The sequence below is a fragment of the Motacilla alba genome, chromosome 8 (assembly GCF_015832195.1).
Source record: "Motacilla alba alba isolate MOTALB_02 chromosome 8, Motacilla_alba_V1.0_pri, whole genome shotgun sequence".
Classification (NCBI taxonomy): Eukaryota; Metazoa; Chordata; class Aves; order Passeriformes; family Motacillidae; genus Motacilla; species Motacilla alba.
This window is the reverse complement of record NC_052023.1, coordinates 28,314,948-28,334,640: the sequence shown is the minus strand read 5'-3', so window position 1 is coordinate 28,334,640 and position 19,693 is coordinate 28,314,948. Positions and strand designations below refer to the sequence as shown.

At 54.5% G+C, this 19,693-nt stretch overlaps 1 protein-coding gene across 1 annotated transcript in view; it reads left to right on the top strand.

Moving 5' to 3' along the window:
* Positions 1-4,261: 4,261 nt before the first annotated feature.
* TMEM121 (transmembrane protein 121) overlaps positions 4,262-19,693 on the top strand; it is a 38,095-nt gene continuing 22,663 nt past the window's right edge. The window contains exon 1 of the mRNA XM_038144582.1: positions 4,262-4,427. The gene's annotated coding sequence lies outside the window, so the exon portion shown is untranslated. The remainder of the gene's footprint in view (positions 4,428-19,693) is intronic.

Below are 19,693 nucleotides of genomic sequence, written 5' to 3'. Positions count from 1 at the left end.
TGCTGAGAGCCAGCAAGGAGAGGAAAGACATCATTAAAGTCCTGACTCTGGCTCCAAATATTGCATAATGAAATTAGCCCCTCGGTGCCAGGCTGTGAACTTCCTCCGAGGCTCCGGCAGCAGCAGAGCCAGCTCAGCTCCCAGGGCGCTCACCAGCCCTGCTCCAGGCTGGGCAGCTGCTGAGCTCCCACAAAAATCACTCCCCCAAAGCACACAAGGCTTGCGGATGCTGGAACAAAGCCATGGGGAGCTCTCCCCGCCCCGTCAGGGACCGCTCATGTGCTCTTCAATATCCTATTCCCATGAAGCTTAAACACAGCAGGACTTCTGCAGGGGTTCCTGCATCGCCCCGGTTCCACGGGAAGAGGAGATTTGGAGGTTCTCATTCCCAAAAAAGTGCAGCCTGGCACAGGGTTGCATACACTCGTGGCAGATCCTGACTCCTGCTGCTCGGAATCCTCAGCACGGGAGAGGACAAATTTGCAGCTGTGAGCCAAGAAAGTCACTCCCAGACGATATTGCAGAGGAAAGATGATGTTAAATCAACGGGGAGGGTGTCTGCGTGTTGCTTAGGGGTGAAAAAAGAGGAAGGAGGGGAGCTGCCCCCGCCACATCTGAGAACCACAGGAGAAGCTGATAGGATTTCTGCTAGAAGGCAAATAACATCAAGAAGCCTCTGGAGATTGTTTGTTTTCTCAGAAATCTTAACATGCAAAAACTGGCAAATAAATAGCAATTTTAGAGAAACCAAAGTCTCTCTCTCTTTTTTTTTAGCACCCAGAAGAGGCAGCCGTGCAGGTCTTGCCTGATTACTGTGCCAGGTGCTGCAAGGATGCCTGCAAAGGGAGAAGCAGGACTCGTGCAGTACAGGAAACATTACATGCTTGTGCGGCCTGCTAAAGGGTTTATGCTTAGAAAAAGGAATGAGGGCTTGGCTGGTGTAGGATGTTCCTCTTCTGTTGTGCCTATCCCAGCCCTTTGTTCAGTCCCTTAGCTGGCCCAGCTGTGTGAGAAGCAGCACCTCTGCTCCAAAGGTTGGATTCATGGGTACCTTGTGTGGGACTCATCCAAGATGGCAAAACTGCCGCGCAGAAGGAGCCAGGAGCTGATGCTGGCGTAGCTGATGGTGTCACAGACATTTGCACCTGCATCTGCATCCCCCTTCCACTGGCAAAACTTCTCGATGCCTTGATCCCAAGTGGAGGGTGTCAGCGGAACCCCGCTTGGAAAGCTCTGTACAGCCTGGAGGACCTGTGCCTGCGAAGACACGGGGAGGAAAAGGGAGCTTTGCAGTGTGAGCTGCCAAGGGGTGGATGGACAGAACAGCCATGGTGAAGTCCTCAGGCTGGTTTGAAGAATAGCCTCTATCTGCACAGAGCCTGGGAGAAATCCGTGGGGACCCACTCAGGAGGGTGAGAAGAGCGAGGCGCTCTTGCAAACAAACAAAGCCATTGGCTGAAAAAATTGAGTGTTTGCAACTAATTATTTTCAGTAACTGACCAGCTTTACGGATGGTTGAGGAATATTCATCAAATAAATTATTCATGATTTCTTTCCACTGATCAGCAAATCAATTAGCCACAAACCTCTCTCCAATTATTCATCCAGCTCGAGCGGGATAAATGGGGAGATTTATGACACAGACAACCAACTAATGTGTATTTCTAAACAGAGACCCTTAAGATCCATAAACCTTCTTCTGCACTGGCTCAAATGACCCCGTGCTGACTCTCAGTTAAACTCTCTGAGCTCATGCCCTGTGCGCTGCCTGCTCTGTAAAGTCTCCTGTCACTCAGCACTCTTGGGAGGCGAGGCAGTGCAGACCTGTGCTATGGAGAGACACGGTCTCAGGGGGCTCAGCAGGGCTCACAAGTGATCTGGAAACACCCCTCGATGAATAAATTAGTAGATATGGCTAAGTGAAACACAAGACCTGATGCAGAAATAACCATAAGGTCAGGTGTGACGACGTACGAATCTCTTCAGCTATAAACTCCACAGGTATGGACCTGTTGGGAAGTTGCGTTTGTGCAATTTAACCTCTACTGTTATAATTCCCCATAAAAGCACTCTCACACCAAAATTAAGGCATGTTGACGATATTAAGCTGCACAGTAAATGTAAGTAAGGGTTATGAGACTAACAAATAGTCAAATTAGCATAAGAGCTGGCTTTGCCTCACTGGAGTAACACCATTAGAGTTTGTAAAAGCAAAGCATAATTCAGCATAAGTGTGATAAGTGACCAGAACTGCACAGAGATATCTCCAAATTGCCCTGCTCTGCAAAACTTCCCATGCCAGCCGCACTGGTGCTCCAACTCAGAAGTGAGGCCTGTCTGCCATACTTGGCATGGACACAGGTCCCTCATGGCAATCTACAGTACTGCTTGTTAATATGGTTGGAAACTGGGGTTGTGGCTGGCTTGTGCAGATAAAGTGAGTCCAGATGTAGGAGGGCAGCTGCTGTACATGCCAGGCAGAGCTTCTTTTCCTGCAGTGAACAGGCACAGGAACAGCAAGACACTCCAGGGGAAAAGCATCACTTGCAGCTTTGATTGATCTGGTTAGTGGATTAAGCTCATATTCGGCTAAATACACTTGCAGCCTTAATCTGCTTTCATCCCACTGCCTGGGAGGGCTCCCTTCTCACAAAGTCCCATCCATAACTCCACAGGGCTCTTTCAGTTGCAGCAGCGTTGGCTACAGGCGAGAGGCTGTGAAGACACCCAGCTTCTGCGTGGTGACCTGGTGCAGAGCAGCCTCCAGGCTTTGCCTCCAGAAGCGCTTGGTTTCTCTGGGTTTGCTAACTCTCCCACAGTGTGCATCCCAGTGCATCCCAGTGCATCCCAGAACTGTAGCCACATCAGGGAGCCGAGGCAGCCCGCCGTGACAGGGGCAGCTGCTGCTAGGGAGGAGCGGGAGCGGCTGGGCCGGACAATTCTGCACCCCAGAAGGGTCCCCCATTCCTGCACAAAGGGACAGTCCTTCCATTGCAGGGTGTGAAGGTGAAATGGTTCCTGCTCAGGGAAGCGCTGTGAGCCTGCCCGCGGGTGAGGCTGCGAGCAGGGCTCAGCCCGGTGTCCCTCTGCCCCTCGGTTCTCAGGGCCGCACATCCTCGGTGAGTAGGACAGCCAACCAAGGAGTCACTTCTCCTGGATCAGCAGTTCTGCACCTCAGGAAAACTCTCAGTCTGAGGCTAGGTGTCTAGGACAGAGCTCACCACTCTTCAGATGCTGCTGTCAACAGCCAGAATGTGTGGAGTTAAGAGATTTCCTGCAGCATCCGTTCCCATGCCGGTCATCCCCACGCAAAGCCCACCTCTGACAGGGTGGTTTCAGTGCCGCTGGGGTTGGAGCTGCTGCAGCAATGTTCCCGGAGAAGCGTCGTACCTGTGCCCGGGCAGGGCTGGCAGAGGTAGGAAGTTCAGAGCTGCGGCAGGAGGGGCGCTGCGAAATGGGTACTGAGGCAGGGCGTGAGCCCGACCTGTGCTAGCGGCAGGATGGTGTGCGACCTCTGCTGCGGGGGACGAGGGCCAGGCTGCGCGGGCCGGGAGAAGACTGGGCAGCCCCTTCCCCATTTCCCCTCCGAGCTGCCGAGCCACACCGGGGCACAGCCAGGAGAGCTCCGGTGCCCAGGGCTCTGGGGCTGACCAGAGGGCTCCCCAGGCTAGGGGCAGGGAGTCCTGGGCTCTGGCAGCGGCATCGGCTCCAGAGGTCGGCGCTGAGGACTCCGGGGCTCAGGGACTGACCGCCGCCCGCAGGGATGGAGGCGGGGGGAAGGAGGCAAAGGGGCTGGAATCTGGTGGCGCTCTTCGGTCCCAGGGATGGTTGGGCTGTGCCGAGGTCCCGGACAAGTCCCTGACCCAGCGACCAAGGGACGGGATCCCGGAGGACGGGTCGCTCCCGGACGCCGAGAGCGGGGATGGGGGACCCAGGCTGCAGGATGGCGGTGGAGGAACCCCCGGCTCGGGTGTCGGGGGTCCCGGGGGACGGGGCTGCGGCCGGGGCGGCGGACTCGGGGGTACGGCCGGCCCCTCCCGGCGGCGGCCGGTGCCCGCAGCGCCGGCGGCGCGGGGCGGAGGGGCGCTGGGCACGGCCCCCTCGCCGCGCCGCCCCCCGCCCGCCCCCAGCGCCTCCCGCGGACGGCGGAGCGCGGCGCGGGGCCGCGGGGCCGGCGCGGGGCGGCGAGCGGCGGCGGGGCGGCCGCAGCCCCCGACGGCAGCGGCGGCGATGCGGCGAGGCGGGGCGGCGGGCGGCGAGGCGGGGCGGCGGGCAGCGCGGCGGGGGCGGCGGGGCTGAGCGCCGGGCGGCCGGGGCTCCTCGGCCCCGGGGGGGGGCACCCGCCCGCCCGCCCGGCGCCGCACCCGGCTCCGCACCCGGCGCACGGATTTACGGCGCGGACTGCAGCCTCCGGAGCGGCCCGGCAGGTAAGGCACGGCCGGCGGCACCCGGGGGCCTCGCCGTGCCCGCCGCGCATCCCCCCTCATCCGCCGCGGTATGGTCCGGCCGGGCTCCGGACGCGGCACAAGTTTCCCCCGTTGCGGTCCCGGCGGGCGCCGGCTCCCCGCTTCCGCCGCCCTGCCGCTCCCCCCGCGGATGCTGCGGCGATGGGGCTGCCCCGGCTGCGCGCCCCCGCCCGCCGCTCCCCGCTGCGCCCGCAGCCCCGAGCCCCCCGGCCGGACAGCGGCGCGGCCCCGGGTGCCGCTCGGGACCGGCCGCAGCGGCGAGGGGCCAGGGGGAGAGCGGAGTCGGCGGCTCGGGCTGCTGCGGGAGAAGGTTCTGTTGCTCTTGGACCAAACTTGGCTTCGGGGAACCTGGCCTCGGGGTGGGAGCCCCGGGAGGGACCGGCGGGACGGGGGAGCCCCGAAGGACACGGCCGGAGCCTGCTGCTGCTCAGGGTGCGGGTGTCTCGCCCCGCGGGGCCCGTCCCGCTCCCGGGGATGCTCCCCGCTAGGCCTCGGCTGGAGGCTGAGCACCGTTTTGGAGCTCGCTTCTCCGCAGGGAGCGCGGACTCCTTCCAGCCTTGTGGCAGGGCTGAGCGCCGGGAGGCTCGGGATGCTCCCGTTTCCGCCTCGGGAACGCGTTCCCTTCGCGGTCGACCTCACAAAGCGAGTGTGGGAGAGGGGACGTAGCCCACGGGAGAGGCAGCGCAGCCGGGGACGCGAGGAGGGGCTCAGGTTTCCCTGAGAGCGCTGAACGCGTTCTGAGCGGGACTTTCCCTCTCCTGCCCCGGCCGCGGAGGCGCTGCCCACCGGCAGACCCGATGTGCCCCAAGGGCCGTGGGTGCTGCTGGGGGTCCTGCCTTGCCGGTGCCATCGGGTGCGGATTTTACCGGGGTGCTTCCCCTGTGCGTGGAAGATCCCCGTTTGCAGCCTTTTCCCTCTTTTCCCTGCACGGTGGCAGACTGTCGCCATCGACCGTGCAGACGGGCTGTGCGGCTGAGCTGTGACTTCCCGTGGGCGTGGGGTATCGATCTGTGGCTCTGCCCTGCGGAAGGGAAGGTGTGCTCAGCCCAGCGCATCGCCTGGGCAGCCTGCTCCTGTGCTCCTGCTCTGGGGACACAGGTCAGATGTGGAGTCCTCCCTCTGGACATGCCGCTGTCACACTTCTCCTTGGGCAGCCGGGCAGCTGGCACGAGGATTTAGGCGTCCCGTGGTGGTTTGTGCCGGGATCCTGGGTGGCTCAAGCTGTGAGCCGCCTTCACGTGGGCGCACAGCGGTGCCCAGTCCCAGCAGGATCCCCTCCACGCCTCCCGAGGTTGCTGTGCCCCGCGGCTCCTGCCCGGCTCCTCGGTCTGCTGGCGCTGATGCTGAGTGGGGCTGCATCCCTGTGGGCACGGATCACAGGTGGCACCGGGCTTCCCCCAGCTGCCTGTTGTGTACCTAAGGGCGCCCTGGGTTTATCTGCAAGAACGGGTGTGAGTACGGGGGTCTGGTCGCTGCGTGCAAAAAATCCTCCTTCAGAAATCCCCTTCTCCTGAGCATCGCTGACATAAGGTGAAATAAGCACCGATTCTGCAATTTTAGGGCTCTCTACGGGTTTTGCCGCAACCAACAGTAGACAGGACTGAATATAAACCGGGTTTTTATCGGTTTCCCTGGGTTTTTATCTGTTTCTCGACGCAAAGCTCTTGCTGTCAGGATGGAAGCAGATGTTTGGCTGCCTGTTTAAGCCAGAAACGCCTCTGGTTAGGACGCTAGCAGTTCTAGGATCTCCAGCCCCATCCCCTTTACCTCGGTGGCTTCAAAGGCTGCCTGAGCATAGCTGTTCTTAAACTCCTCTGGCTGCTGCCAGAGAGGCATCCCCCTGCTCCCTTTAGAAAATAATAAGGGGAATACGTACAAAAAGCCGCGCAAATGGTGGAGGAGGGTCTCAGAGCGATGCGCTGAGGGAAGTGAGCATGGCTTGGCACAGCAGCTCAGCTGGAGCTCGAGTCTGGCGCCGAGTCCCCAGTGCTGCTTCCCCGTGTCCTCGTGGGGCTCCGGGTGCCTTGCTGTGCCCTGCAGGCACTCCAGGGAGCTCTTCAGAGGACACGCAGGGGCGGATCTGGGCCCTTGCTGTGGAGAGGCAGCAGCAGCAGTGGGGTGAATATCCATCCCCAGGAGTGCCGTGTACGCACACCAGTTTGGCTCATGGGTCCAGAGAGAGAGAGAGCTTTCCTGTGTCTGCTTCTCTGCTGTAACAAACGGACAACTTGATATTTTGCTGTGGGACACCGAAAAGCACAGCCTGTGCACCGGGTTGGAGCTCATCAGCTTGGTTTTTTTGTAGTTATTCTGACAGCAATGCTGCCCGGGGGTGGTGGCAGGAGGGTCCTGCTGCTGCTGCTGCAGGCTCGGCTGTGCACAGGGGTACACAGCAAGCTGGCACTTGCCCAAAAGGCCACGGCAGGGCTCTGCTGAATCCCAGCTCCCGGGATGCTCCTTTTGCCCGTGCAGCTTGCTGCCGGTGCCCTGACAAGTAGCTTTGTGTGTAAATGGGGATTTCTTCTAAACTCCTGGGAGGAGCAGCTGACAACAAATAGCTTAGTGGCGAAAATGTGTGTGTGTGAACTACAGTCTAAACGGGAGAGGGAAAACATCCAGTTACAGAACTAATGCAAATGGAGTTGGCTTTCATCTCTCCCTGCAGCATCCTTTGTGGAAGGCATTTGCATTTCCCCAAAGTCAGTTTGCTACCTATCCTTCAAGCAAATCCAGAGCTAGAGAGCAGAGGAAAGCCTGTTTACAAGGTATGGGGTGGCTTGCCAAATCTGGAGAGAGCTGAACTCAAAATATTTGATAATGAAAAGTCTTATTTTAAGGTAGCAACACTGAACACAGCAGAGGATGGCACTCCTCACAGGCTGTGGTGTGTGCTCCACTGCTGGGTGCAGGGTCGGGGGATCATTCCTGAGCTCCTGCTGCACCGGTTCTTGCAGGTGACCCATCCAGAAGGCTGATGGGGTGGAGGATGGGCTCATAAATTCCTCTGACACGACTCTGAAATGCCACCGAGGTGTGGCATTCTTGCGGGGGATCCTGGAGCTGTCCAGCATCACCCTGTGATGTGTGTTGGAAGGCTCCCGTGGCTCCCATCAGAGATCCACCAGCCCTGGGGTCTCCAGTGGTGTGGGGTCTTCAGTGGTGTGGGGTCTCCTGGGTCTGGCAGCTGCAAACAGCTCCAGGGTGGACTGCTGCCATTCTGGAGGAGCCTCCAGCCCGGAAGACAGAAACAAAACAGGATTCCAGGAGCACTCCAGCAACAGCTATTAGCTATGCTAAAAGGATTACCAGCTCTGCAGGACTCATCAAGTGTTTAAAACATAACTCAAGCATCAAAGGCGACTCTTAAAGGCTCACATTTTCACATCAAGTCACTGTGAAAATTTCTATCCAACTTAATTAAAACATTCACTAGGCTCGTTAAAAACATAAAGAGAAAAAACAAAGGCCTTTTTTTTTCCCTTAAGTACCAAGCCATTTGAAGAGAGGAGTTTACAGCAAAGTATGCATATTTCTTTGTTACAGAATCACCTTTGTGAAAGTCTCCTATCTCTAGATCACTGTGTCTGACTAAGCTCAAGCTCTCCGAAAAGGAAACAAATATGTTGGTATTGTTTTTGTTGTTTTGTTTTTTTCCCTGGCTAGGGACCACAGAAGAGAGATGAAAAAGTGAGAAGAGCTTTGTAGAGAAAGTTAGATAAGAGGCTGGGGGAGTGTCAAAACCAGACCTATAATAGGAAACAAGCCACTGAAGTGCTGGTGAAAGTACCTTTTATCTTGAAGGCTCCAAGTGCTGTGCAGTGCATTAATACACATAAGAGCTAAAAAACAGTCGACAACAACTGGCACCACCACCTTTGCTGGCAGCAGAGTCACCCCAGGTGGGTCACAGGCTCACTCACCATCTGACTGTCTCTCTGCTTTGTCTGAGTTCATTTTTGGGCCACTCACTCAAAGAAGGACATTGAGGTGCTGGAGCAAATCCAGAGAAGGGCAACAAAGGTGGTGAAGGGTCTGGAGCACAAATCTGATGAGGAGTGGCTGAGGGAGCTGGGGAACTCGGGCTGAAGAAAGGGAGGCTCACTGGGGACCTTACAGCTTTCTACAACCACCTGAAAAGAGGCTCTAAAAAGTGGGAGTTGCCCAGTTCTTCCAGGTAAAAAGATAGGGCAAGAGGAAATGGTCTCAAGGTTCACCAGGAGAGGTTTGGGATGCATATTAGGGAAAACTTCATAGAAAGGATTGTCAAGAATTGGAACATGCTGCCCAGGGAAGTGGTTGAGTCACCCTCCCTGGAGGGATTTAAACGATGTGCCACTTAGGGATGTCATTCAGGGGTGACTTTGGAAGTGCTAGGTTAGTGGTTGGACTCTACAACCTTAGCAGCTTTTTGAAGTCTGAATGATTCTGTGTTTTGGCCGAGGTGGGATGTTGCTAATCAGCCCCATCCCAAGCCCCTTCCCAGGTGTGCTTGGTCCTGGTCAGCAGCACCATCATCTTCCACGGGGCTGTGATTTAATTCTTGCCCGTGATGTGCCCTGTCTCGGGGACATGGGGTCATCCCCAGGCTCCAGCCTGTATTTACCCTGGCCACTCTCACCCTGCTCAGAGGCCCCAGTTGTTTCCAGTGCCCTGGGGAGATGTAAAACAGGTAGTCAGACTCACTCTGCACAAGGAATTATGCCACTGGAATTATGGGTGCATTAAACACGGTATTTAAACTTAGTGAATGATTTTTTGACATTCATAGAGGCCTTGAACAGTGTAGAATTTCATCCCATTATGTTAATTTTCTTGGTTTTGATTCATATTGAATCAGCATCCCCAAAAAAAGGAATAAACATATCCTCTCCTTCCTCTTGTTTACATATGAGTTTAATTTCTTCCTCTTCACACTGTCCTGCCTGGTGCTTGGAAGGGCAGTGCTGAGAAATGCCACGAGGAGCAGAGCTGCTCCTGCTGCGTCTTCCCAAGGGGTTTTGCAGCTTCTCTTCCTTCTTTCCTTCTCACTTGGCCATTTTCTCCAGGCAGAATGCAGGACCTGAGCAAAGAGCCTCCTGCAGGACCTGAGCAAACAGCCTCCTGCCCCTGCCACCCTCTGGGCTGCGCCAGCTGTGTCCCCGTGCCAGGGACAGCGAGCTGCTGTCACACGGGGCTGGTGGCATGGGAAAGTGTGTGAGCACAGCCTTTACAACCATGTCCTCTGTGCACGCTGAGGATGTGAAATGCAGGAATTAGGAGGTAGACAGGGTTTTTCCATCAAGCGTTTATAGCACCTTCCTCACTATGTGTCTAGACATAGCTATAAATGAAGGAGAGGGCTATTACCTGGGAATAAAACTACTGAAACCAGCCCTGGAGAGCTTGATGCTGTATTTCCAAGGAACTGGGAGATTCCTTATGATGAATGTAACAATATCAAAGGCTATAAACTCACCACAGCTGGGTACTGAGTCAGGGGACACACTTAAAATGTCCCTGCTACTTGCAGCTTGGACTCGGCGTTAACTGCGGCGCCTCGCCAGTCCTTGGCCATTCCAAGGGCTGCCACTTGCTCACAGATCAGGGTTCAGCCCTGCTGACTCCACCAGCTCCAGTGGCACCATAAAACAGTCCAGTGGTCGCCACGATCTGATTTCTCATTGCAGTGTGGTGTGGAGGAGAGGAGAGGTCAGAAGTGGAGCCCAGGCCGTGTAGCTCACTGGGAAACTGCCTGCACACCTGAAAACTTGAGGCAGGGACAGCAGGAGCTCTGCTCAGTGCATGGCAGTGCTTGTGTGGGTAGGAAATGCCTGGGAACTCATCCCAGAATGCCCAGTCTCCATCCCAGTCCTTTTGATAATGGTGGGAGAAGTTATACTGCAGAGATCTAATTTTTTTGGATGCAAATTCTGTTCTCTGATCATTGCTTCTGCCACGTCCAGCACAGCAGGGTCTAAGTCTGCCTAAGGCTTTGCCACACTGTGATAGCATCAGCAAAAGTAATAAAGAAGAGAATGGACTCCCTGGAAAAATACTGTGAAGCAAACCACTGACACACTCCTGACAGAGTCTGCAGCGAAATCCCAGGGCATTATTTTGTTCAGCTAAGAGTAACCTGCACTAGTCTGAGTGACTGAGTGAAGTGGCAGGGGATGTCTCTTCTGATCCTTTGGTTGAATTACAGGACGAAAAAGGGAAGTGAAAGGGTCACACTGGTGGCTGGGACCTTTTGGGACCCGCTGGCCCGTGGCTGGCCTGCCTTCTGAGGGAGGGGGGATGAGAAACAGCAGCATGGCAAGTGGTTGGGGCAGGATGCTGGCAGTGGGGAATTTGGGTCAGCACCTTTGTGGCTGCAGGAGATGCTCCCCAGGCTGGGTTTCCCCCCCCCCAGGCTGGGTTTCCTCCTCCAGATTAGCTCTCCTCTGCAGATGGTGCACTGTGTCCAGGCCTTGTAAAACCCCTGCAGAGTTTTCTCGTGTTGCACGTTCAGGATTAGGAGGCACTTGGGTAATATGGTCCTCTGAGTACCTAAGACCTATTAAAAATTGCTCTCATTTGACTTCACAAACAGTGCCATTGGGAATGCAGCAATGCTCCTGGGATGTGAGTAAATATTGGCCTTGAATGAAGTTGTGGATAATGGGAGATAAGTTATCAACAGCTGTTTAACTTAATATTACTTCCATGCAAGATAACACTGAGCTCTTGCAAGAGGTTAATAACCAGATGCAGAATCCATCACTGCAAACACAGGCACCTGGCAAAGTGCATCCATAATTTTTCCACCAGAGTGTTCTTGCAGCTGGAGGAGTGTGGTAGCAAGGAAATGTGCCAGTGGGCCTGGCTCCAGTGGCACCCCAGGCGACGTTGATGTGGCTCTGTGCAGTGACTGGGGGACAAGGGTGCTTTCCTGTGGGTCCAGCTCCTCCAGACTGAAGGGGCTAGGATGGCATCATGGTAGAGTTGTATTAACAAAGCTTTGCTGCTGCTAATCAGGCTCGAATGCCTGTGCTGGGCAGTGCCTGTACTGCACATCCCAGCACAGTGGCCATGGAGCAGAGTGAAGGAGGACAGGGAGGCATTAATACAGATATTTAGAAGGTGGTGGCGAAACATGAAGTATGCATCAGTTGTGGATCACAGGATCACCACAAAAAGGAATGCAGCTGATGCTAATCAAGATTTTAACCCAGAGTTAGGAGTCCGTATCACTTTAGGTGGCTACTGGTCGCTGGTATGGCTGTTCCAGCCTGATGTTGGACCTGTAATTCCACAGAATTGTAATTCCAAGAACAGGTTGGCAAAGGCCAGAAGCACTCAGGGAGATTGGAAAGGCTCTGCTAGCAAGCAGTACTTGGCTCTGCAGCCACCAGGCTTCTCTGCAGAAGGACTGGAGACTTTGGGACATCCCAGGCCTGTCCCAAAATGTGGAGCTGGGGCAGAGGAGACATCTCAGTCACCTGCCCGTTGCCACAATGTAGGCCTACCCTGGCTATTTTAATTCCATTCATCTCACCCGATCCTGGCCATGGATGCTGTAGGCTTTCAGCATTGAGCTTCACAAGTCGGAGCCAAGGGAAGGGCTGGGGTGGGAGGGATGGACCCTGCCTGCTCTCCTCTGCCTGCTCCGCCCGCGGGGCTCCTCAGTGCTCTCCCAGATGATCAGGACACGAGGTCAGCGGTGTCAGTGCCCGGCTGGGACATGCCTTGCGAGGCTCTGAAGACACTGATCAGCCTGACTGTGCCCTCGGCAGAGGCTCCTGGCAGAGCTAGGCTGGCTTTCCGTGCTCCTGGCTCCCGGCCCCTGCTTTATCCAGCAGACCACACTGCTGCTCAGCAGAGCTGGCTGCAGATGCTAGGACAGCAGCTGCAGTCCTATTGATCCCTGTGGGGATGATAAGCCCAAATGGAGACCCTTGGGAAATCAGCACAGAATACAAAAATCTGGCTGCAAAGCAGAGTCTCAGACTGTGACAGCTCTGCAGACAAACCCATGTGAGAGTCCAGCTGTGCAGAGCATCCACAGAGAGCCTGCTTTGAATGTGGATTTGGTGCTTGGGATACATAAGGAAATCTTTGTTGGTTTGCATGAGCTCATCACACCTTTTCCTTTTCCCAGAGGAAGCATCTGGAAGCAGCTGGACCCATGGAGGGAACAAATCCTCAGCTTCCCTGGGTTCCTCACGTGGGTTCCTCAGGTTGTGAGGCTGGAGTGAGCAAACAGATGAGCACCTTGGAAGCATCCAGACCTCTCACGGTCTCAGGGCTAGAAGGGTCAGGGAAACTCTCCGGCCTCCCAAAAGAAAGAAGCCTGTCACGTGCCACTGCTGCTCTGGCTGTTGCACAAGTAGATGGGCATGTGTGTGTGTGTTTTCAGGCCATGCCACATTCCTGGGGGTCACACCCTGCTGGAGTAGCTGGGAGCGTGCTGGAGGCACTCTGGCCTTGCTCACTCCCCAGGTGTTACGGGCTCCCGGTAGCTGCCTTTGGGCCAGCACCATTAAGTGGCTCAGAGCATCACCTGCTTAGGCAAGCACATCTCTGGAGTCTTTAGTAGCTGCAGTTTAGAAGAAAGCTGTGTTACTAATCCTCATATGGAGCTGCTTTTTTCCAGCTCAGGCATTCCAGCTGAACTTTTCCCCCTGTGCTGTTTGCAAACCAGGCAGAGTGCGAGCGTACCCTCACCCTTCCCACACACAGACACAACAAGGCAGCAAGCAAATGGCAGGTCCCTGCTTGTCCTCAGCAATTAGCAAAGAGCTCCAGCTGCCACTGCTGCTGCCCTGGGATGACTTTTCTGTTTTCTGTGGGCTCATTGCTGCAGCAGCAGCAGGGCCAGGCCGTGCGGGTTCGCGTTTTTATAGCCGCGCCTTGCCCCTGCCTGTCATTTACACGGTGAGGTCAAACTGTAGTCTGAAATGAACTTGATTATTAAAGGTCCTGAGTTCTTGAGTTATTAAAGCTAGGACAGCCTGGGTTGACCCTTGTGGACGTGCAAGCCTGCGTTTAAAAAGCAAAGGAAATTCCTGTAGACGTGTCAGCAGCAGCTCGTGCTGAGGCTGCTCGAGTTCTGTGTCCGAGCAAGGGCTCCCTGCTGCGGATTGGAACCTTGTGATTCTCTTCTAGAACTGGGTTTTAAGCTCCTGCTGAAGTTTGCCTCTGCGAGCAAGGTCCTGGCTGGCAACAGCTTCCCTGTTTTTTTCCAGGAGAACCTGCTGCATCGTGGCTCTGCTGAGCAGCACCTCCCCTCGCCCTCAGTCTCGTGGTACCGCTCACCAGGGGTGCCACTGAAGTTTATGCTGCTGCTACACATCCTTTTCCTGGGGAGCTTCCACATAATTCATTTACCTGTGGAGCTACGAGCTCCTGTTTTATCAGGTTGCAAAATACCCAGCTTCTTGTTTACTCTTGTGTGAGTTCCCCTTATTTATCTTAAATTTCGGGGAGCGTGATTGCTGGTTTTCAGCGCGCAGCACAGCAGCGAACCACCCTGGGCTCCCTGGGAATGGGAGCCTCTTCCTTCCACTCCCCCCATCCCTCTGCAAGCTACAGCAATATAATCACTGGTTTGTTCACTTCTTACTTCCCTGACAGAAATCAATCTCGTGTTGTCTTTGCTTCCTCCTTTGATTTCTTGGCTTTTCTGATCTTCCCACATTTTCTGCAGCTACACAACTCATCCAAGCTAATAACCAGCAGAGTTTTTCACCTCAGGTAGCACTGTGTGCCCTCAGACCTCGGGCAATGCTTGTGCCTCCCTCGCTCAGGGTGGAGGTCATGGTGGGGCTCATAACCTCATAATTAATTCTGTCCTCTTGGTAAGCAGGCTTTGGCAATGAATCCTTGCAGTCCTACACAGATCTTGTGTCAAATTCACGGGAGTTTCATGAGATTAGCATTGCTTTGAACTCCTTCTTCACACCCAAGTCTAGCAGAGGGAGTACAGGAATTTTATAGTTGCAAAAGAATTTTGCAAAGTTGCATTACGCTCCATTTCCTTGGCAAAGGCAAATAAAACTATGCAGGGAGAAGGGAATAAAGAGTGGAGAAAAATGCTGCAGACACAAAAGGAGAAAATGCTGAATGGGAAGGGAGAACTGACAGCCTTAATGTGGACTTTGGGGGGAATTTATAAACCTGAAGCCAAGTAATCACAGAGCGTGGGTAGTTTAGGTGACTGTGGGGACTCATTGCTCTTCATTAACCTCGCAGCCACCTGGGTTCAGGTGTCAACTCAACATCAAACCACAGCTGATCAAAACTTTCTCTGTTTGAAAAATTGTGGGGAAATTGGGTTTTCAAGTGGCTGAATGGGATTTCATGAGGCCCCTGCCTTCCTCAATATTGTTAAATCATTCAATATCAAAAATCTAAAAAGGGACATTTGCGCCTGAATCCAGTTCTGGGCTCCAGCTAAAGTGAGCTGAAAAAAATGCTGCTGTGTTCATTTGGAAGTGAGGAACCTGTATTTTTCCCCATGTGCCATGGGGGCTTTGTTGCCCCTGCCTCACAGAGCTCAGGCAGGATCCAGGCATTGCCTTGCCCAGAGAGCAATGCAGAAAGCAACTTCAGTAATTTCTACAGTAAATAACCTCTTTTTCCTCCTGTATCTGCTGGGAATGCTCTCCCCTGACCCAGAGGTAGAGTGGTGTACAGGGAGAGCATAAAAAAGATGCCATCAAGCTGGGGAAGTGGTCAGGCTGGAGTAGCTCTGGGGTGAGGGCTGTCTATCATGGCTGTTTATTTGTTTAGGCAGGAAAATGGAAGAGGGTCTGGAGAGTGAAAGAGGCTTTCCCAGGACAGCTGTGACTTGTCAGGGGCTGAGAGAGACGTGCCATGCAAGCCCTGGCTCTTCTGTTTTATATCTGCGTTGCTTATCTGGAATATAGAAATCACTGCTGGGATGGCAGAGTGTCAGATGAAACCGCCAAGTGAAGCATTGCTCTTGCTGGTTGCTGGGTGAGGAGTGCCCGTGTTGAAGGAGTGGTGGAAGCCTGGATGAGCAGCCTGGCTGCAGGAAAAATGACTGAGTTTGGATGCACAGCGCCTGCTGATGCCACCAAAGCACCATCGAGCGAGGGCTTTCGGTTCCATGGTGGCTCACACAAAATTCATGGCCTCTGTTCCAGCACAGGGGGGCCGAGCACACTTTTGCATTCCATTGACAGCACAGTGACCTGCTCAGGTCGAGCTGTAGACCAAACTGGGAGCAACCTGGCTGCAGGGTTCTTGCAGCATCCTAGAAACTCAGTGGGACCCTTGCCCTGAGTTAAAGAACCCTCCTAAACTCCCAGCCTGGTGCAGCCTGGTGAGCTCTGCCCATCTCCTCCACTGGGGTATTCTCCAGTGGCTGCTGCTGTGGAGGTTGTAGGGTAATACAAAATCACACCAGCAGCTTCCACTGGTCTTCTGCATCCTTTTATTTGGTTTAAAACCAAGTGTTTGCGAGTCATCCCTGGGAATTCATCGTCAGCCGTCTGTCACGCTTAATTGGGTTGTCCTGTAAAATATCTTGCATATAAGTAAATCAAAAAGAGTGGGGCTCATAAAAGGGCCAGCGTGTGGCACATTGATGTTATTTATAGGCTTCTCTGTGGTGCTCATTGCCATGGCAGCTGTGAAGGTCGATGCTGACACTTGTGAGGGAATGCCACGGATGTTTTTAGAAAGCCACGTGTAGGGAATGAAGCGGTGCTGATGTGTTCCAGTGGAGCTGGGAGCAAGGCTGCAGTGTCCTGCAGGGAGCCCCCGGCCCCAGGACAGCAGGAGGAGGGGAAGGGGCCGTGGCAGGCGACAGCAGCTCTGTGGGCTAAGGCTTTGGGGGTTGTAAAGCCCACAGCTCCGGAGCCCTGCGTGCTGCATCCTGGCATCTCCTTGGAAAAGTGGGCAATAAGCCAAAGGGGAGAAAAGTACTCACCTGGAAGAGGCTGGAGATCCCTTAATCCCTTTTCTCCTCTTCAGGATGAAGCCCTCACATACCAGCCAGTTTTTCATACCTTTCTGTTGAATTATACTGAAGCCAGTGGCGATTGCTCCACAAGTATCCAATAGAAGCTTACTTTCTACAGCTGGCTTCTTTTGATAACATTCTTTCTTCTTAAAAAGCAAACAAAAGCAGCGTGTCCTCATGTCAGTTCTGTAACTGGCACATAAAAAGCCTTCTTCAGCCACATGCAAGCAGAGCTGGTTTGAGCATCTGCAGCTCAGCTCCCACCTGGAAAGAAGCCTCTTGCAAACTCTTCACTGTCCCAGCAGACTTGCTGTCTCCAGCAGCAGTGCTCCAAAATGACTCTCAGGGAGATGCATAACAAACCCTCAGTGTGTCCTTTTATGACAAAACTACCTGGTCTCTCAGCTGAGCCAGTGACCCCAGTTCCTCCAGAGACCTGGCCAGGCTCTCTGAGTACACCTTCATCTGCTCACTTGCATCAGGGTGTCACAGCTCAGCCCTGACCCGAGGAGCCCAGGGCTTAGCCAGTCCTTTGGGAATCTCTCTGCCCATCTGAGAAAAGGTTTCTACAAACCTGCACCTTCCTTCTACTAAACTAGCAGTGACTGTCCCATCTGCAGGCAGGTGTTTTTCTCTGCAGGATGAGCAGAGGTCTCTCTGGTTTCTCAGCGGTGTCCCGGCGCACGCTGTGCCTTTCCTGTCACCCCTGCTCCTCTGCAGCAGAAACCAAACGGTGCCTGTTTTCCCCTTCCGTGCAGATAAGCAGGTGCTTCTTCCCACCCTGTTCTCATCTCCTCTCCTTGCTGCCCACGGGCAGCCTCAGTTCCCTGGCTGCTGTTAGTGATGGACCTTCCATGAGATAAACGCCGTGTCCCTGCCACCCCTGGGCTCCAACTGCTCCCCCACAGTGAGGGGAAGTTCCTCAGGAAAGCCCCAGGGGCCATAAAAGTCATTATTTAACTCCCTGTTTCCACCTGTTGATGCTATTTCTATGGCTGTGGGAGCAGGGGGCCCTCATGCTCAGTCTGTAAGCATTCAATTCATGCTTTCTTCACAACAGTGAGCTGCCTTTGCCAAAGCCATTTGGTTAAACAGCTGAAGTAAACAAACTCATTGGATTTTATTTATTTTTTTTTTTCTGGGGCTGTCCTGGAGTTTATGTAAGCACTCCACTAACATTTACTGTCCTGTAAGTCCCACAGACACCTGCGTGGCAAATGAGTCCACATGGGCAATGGGTATGATGCTTTCCCTGCCTCCTGAAACTCCATTGAAGAGCTCTTCTTGCAGAGCAAATACACGGGGTCTCTTTTTGCTCTAAGACTGATATGGTTATTAAGCTTTCTGCAGTGGAAAAAAGATTGCAAGGCAATTCAGCTCGCTAGGTCATGAATCCATGTAGATGTTGTGAATGGAAATGATATGCGTGTGCCCAGGGCTTTGCCCAATCATACCAAGCACTAATATAAGTCAGGATGAAAATAAATCTTAATACCAACATGCCCTACATGAAGCAAATACTTATTTTACATAAAACCTAATTTTAGCACGTCAAGACTGTAGCCAATCCACTTTGTCTCACCATGACTTAGCATAATGACATACATACAGGTATGAATATATAGATTTGTCAACATGCTCTTTCCCCCTCCCTATTTTTTGTGCTGAATGTGAGTGCCCCAAGAGGCAGAACTTGCCGTCTCAGTGAGGAATCTCTGCACACTCACAGCCCTTCTCTCCCTGGCCTGGGCATGGGGAAGGCAGCACGGGCACCCAGCTCTGCCATATAATGCACAAAGTGATTCCTTTGAGCAGCAAGCAGCTAAGAAATGCCAAAGCATGGCTTAAATGCTGACTGGGATCGCCTGGGTAGAATGAAATGCTGGTGAGTGTCAGGCCCTGGGGATGCTGGCAGGGGATGCTGCCTGCAGCCCTGCCTTCCACAGCTGGCCCCACTGTGCTGGCAAAAGAGCAGCATCAAATGCTCTTCAGCATGGGATTCATCAGCGTGCATGCCCTTTGTCTGACACCCATGGCGAGAACGCCAGAGGTTGTGAGGGAATGCCCTGAGGGAGTCATGATATGCTCCGGTTTTCCAAGTGCTTTGGAAGAAGCAGTGGTGAGCTTTGCTTTTCAGCAGAAAAACCCCAGGGATCCTTTCCGGCATTACGCTCTCCTGCATCCTCCCCGTGCGGTGTCAGAGGTGGTTTATGCAGCTATATTAACTTTCACTTCACCTTTCTGTGCCGCTTCCTTCCCCCGCACGCTTTGTCCCAGGAAGAGCCCAGACTGCTGCACCGGGAGGTTTCTCGGGAAGAGTTTGGATGTGCAGGGCGCTGCCAGGAGGAGCCTGTCTCCTTCCCTCCCCACCACGCAGCGATTCTCAGCGCTCTGTGCCAGCCTGAGGGCACCCCGCAGCCACGGCCGTGCTGGGGCTCCCACAGCTGCTCCCCGTGGTGCTTCTGCCTGCCCAGCTCCTCTGGGATGTGGGGCTGGTGGCCCCCAGGCTGCACCAGGAGCCCCGTGGTCCCTGCTGCCTGGGAAGGCGCAGGTCGGAGCGCGGCCGTGCGAGGATTTTGGCTTGCACCGGCAGCCAGCGAGGAGTGTCTGGCACTGGTGGCTGGAGACAGGCTCTGCCTGTGAGCCAAGCCAGGCTGGCAGGCTCGGGAGCCAAAAGCAAAGTGACAGGCACGGCTTTGGATCCCTCGGTAGAGTACTGCCTTGATGGCGAAGCCACTCGTGACACGTCTGTTGTGGGGAGCACACGCCACCGGTGCTTTTGTGAGGTCGTGGTGGTGAGGAGCAGCTCTGGAGAAGCAAACACCCTCAGGAATGTGTAGGGAGGTGAGGATCCTCACAAGCTGCAGGGGAGGAGCTGGGCTGGGATGCTGCTGCCTTCCCGGTGAGGGGGAAAGGCAGTCACAGCCACCCTGAAAGGAGAAGAGAGGTGCTGGTGCTGGGAAGGTGCAGCCCTACCTCCCCAGCGGAGGAGCACAGCAGGTACAGCAGATGAAATGACCTGCTGCTCTCTCCTTATTAAAAGAAAATAGTGTTTGCTGGCAGCACTACAGATCTGACACCTTGATCCATTGAAACGTTCTCAAAACATAAATCAGGAGGAAGCGATCAAAGCCCCCCGTGCAGGGAGAGTTTCTCCTCCTGCTGCTGCCCTCTCCCAGGGTGGGAGAGCCCTGGTACCCCCATGGCAGCTGGGTGTGGATGGGGGCTCCCACCACGGCACCAGTTTGTGGGGAGGTTTGACTGGGTGATGCATCAC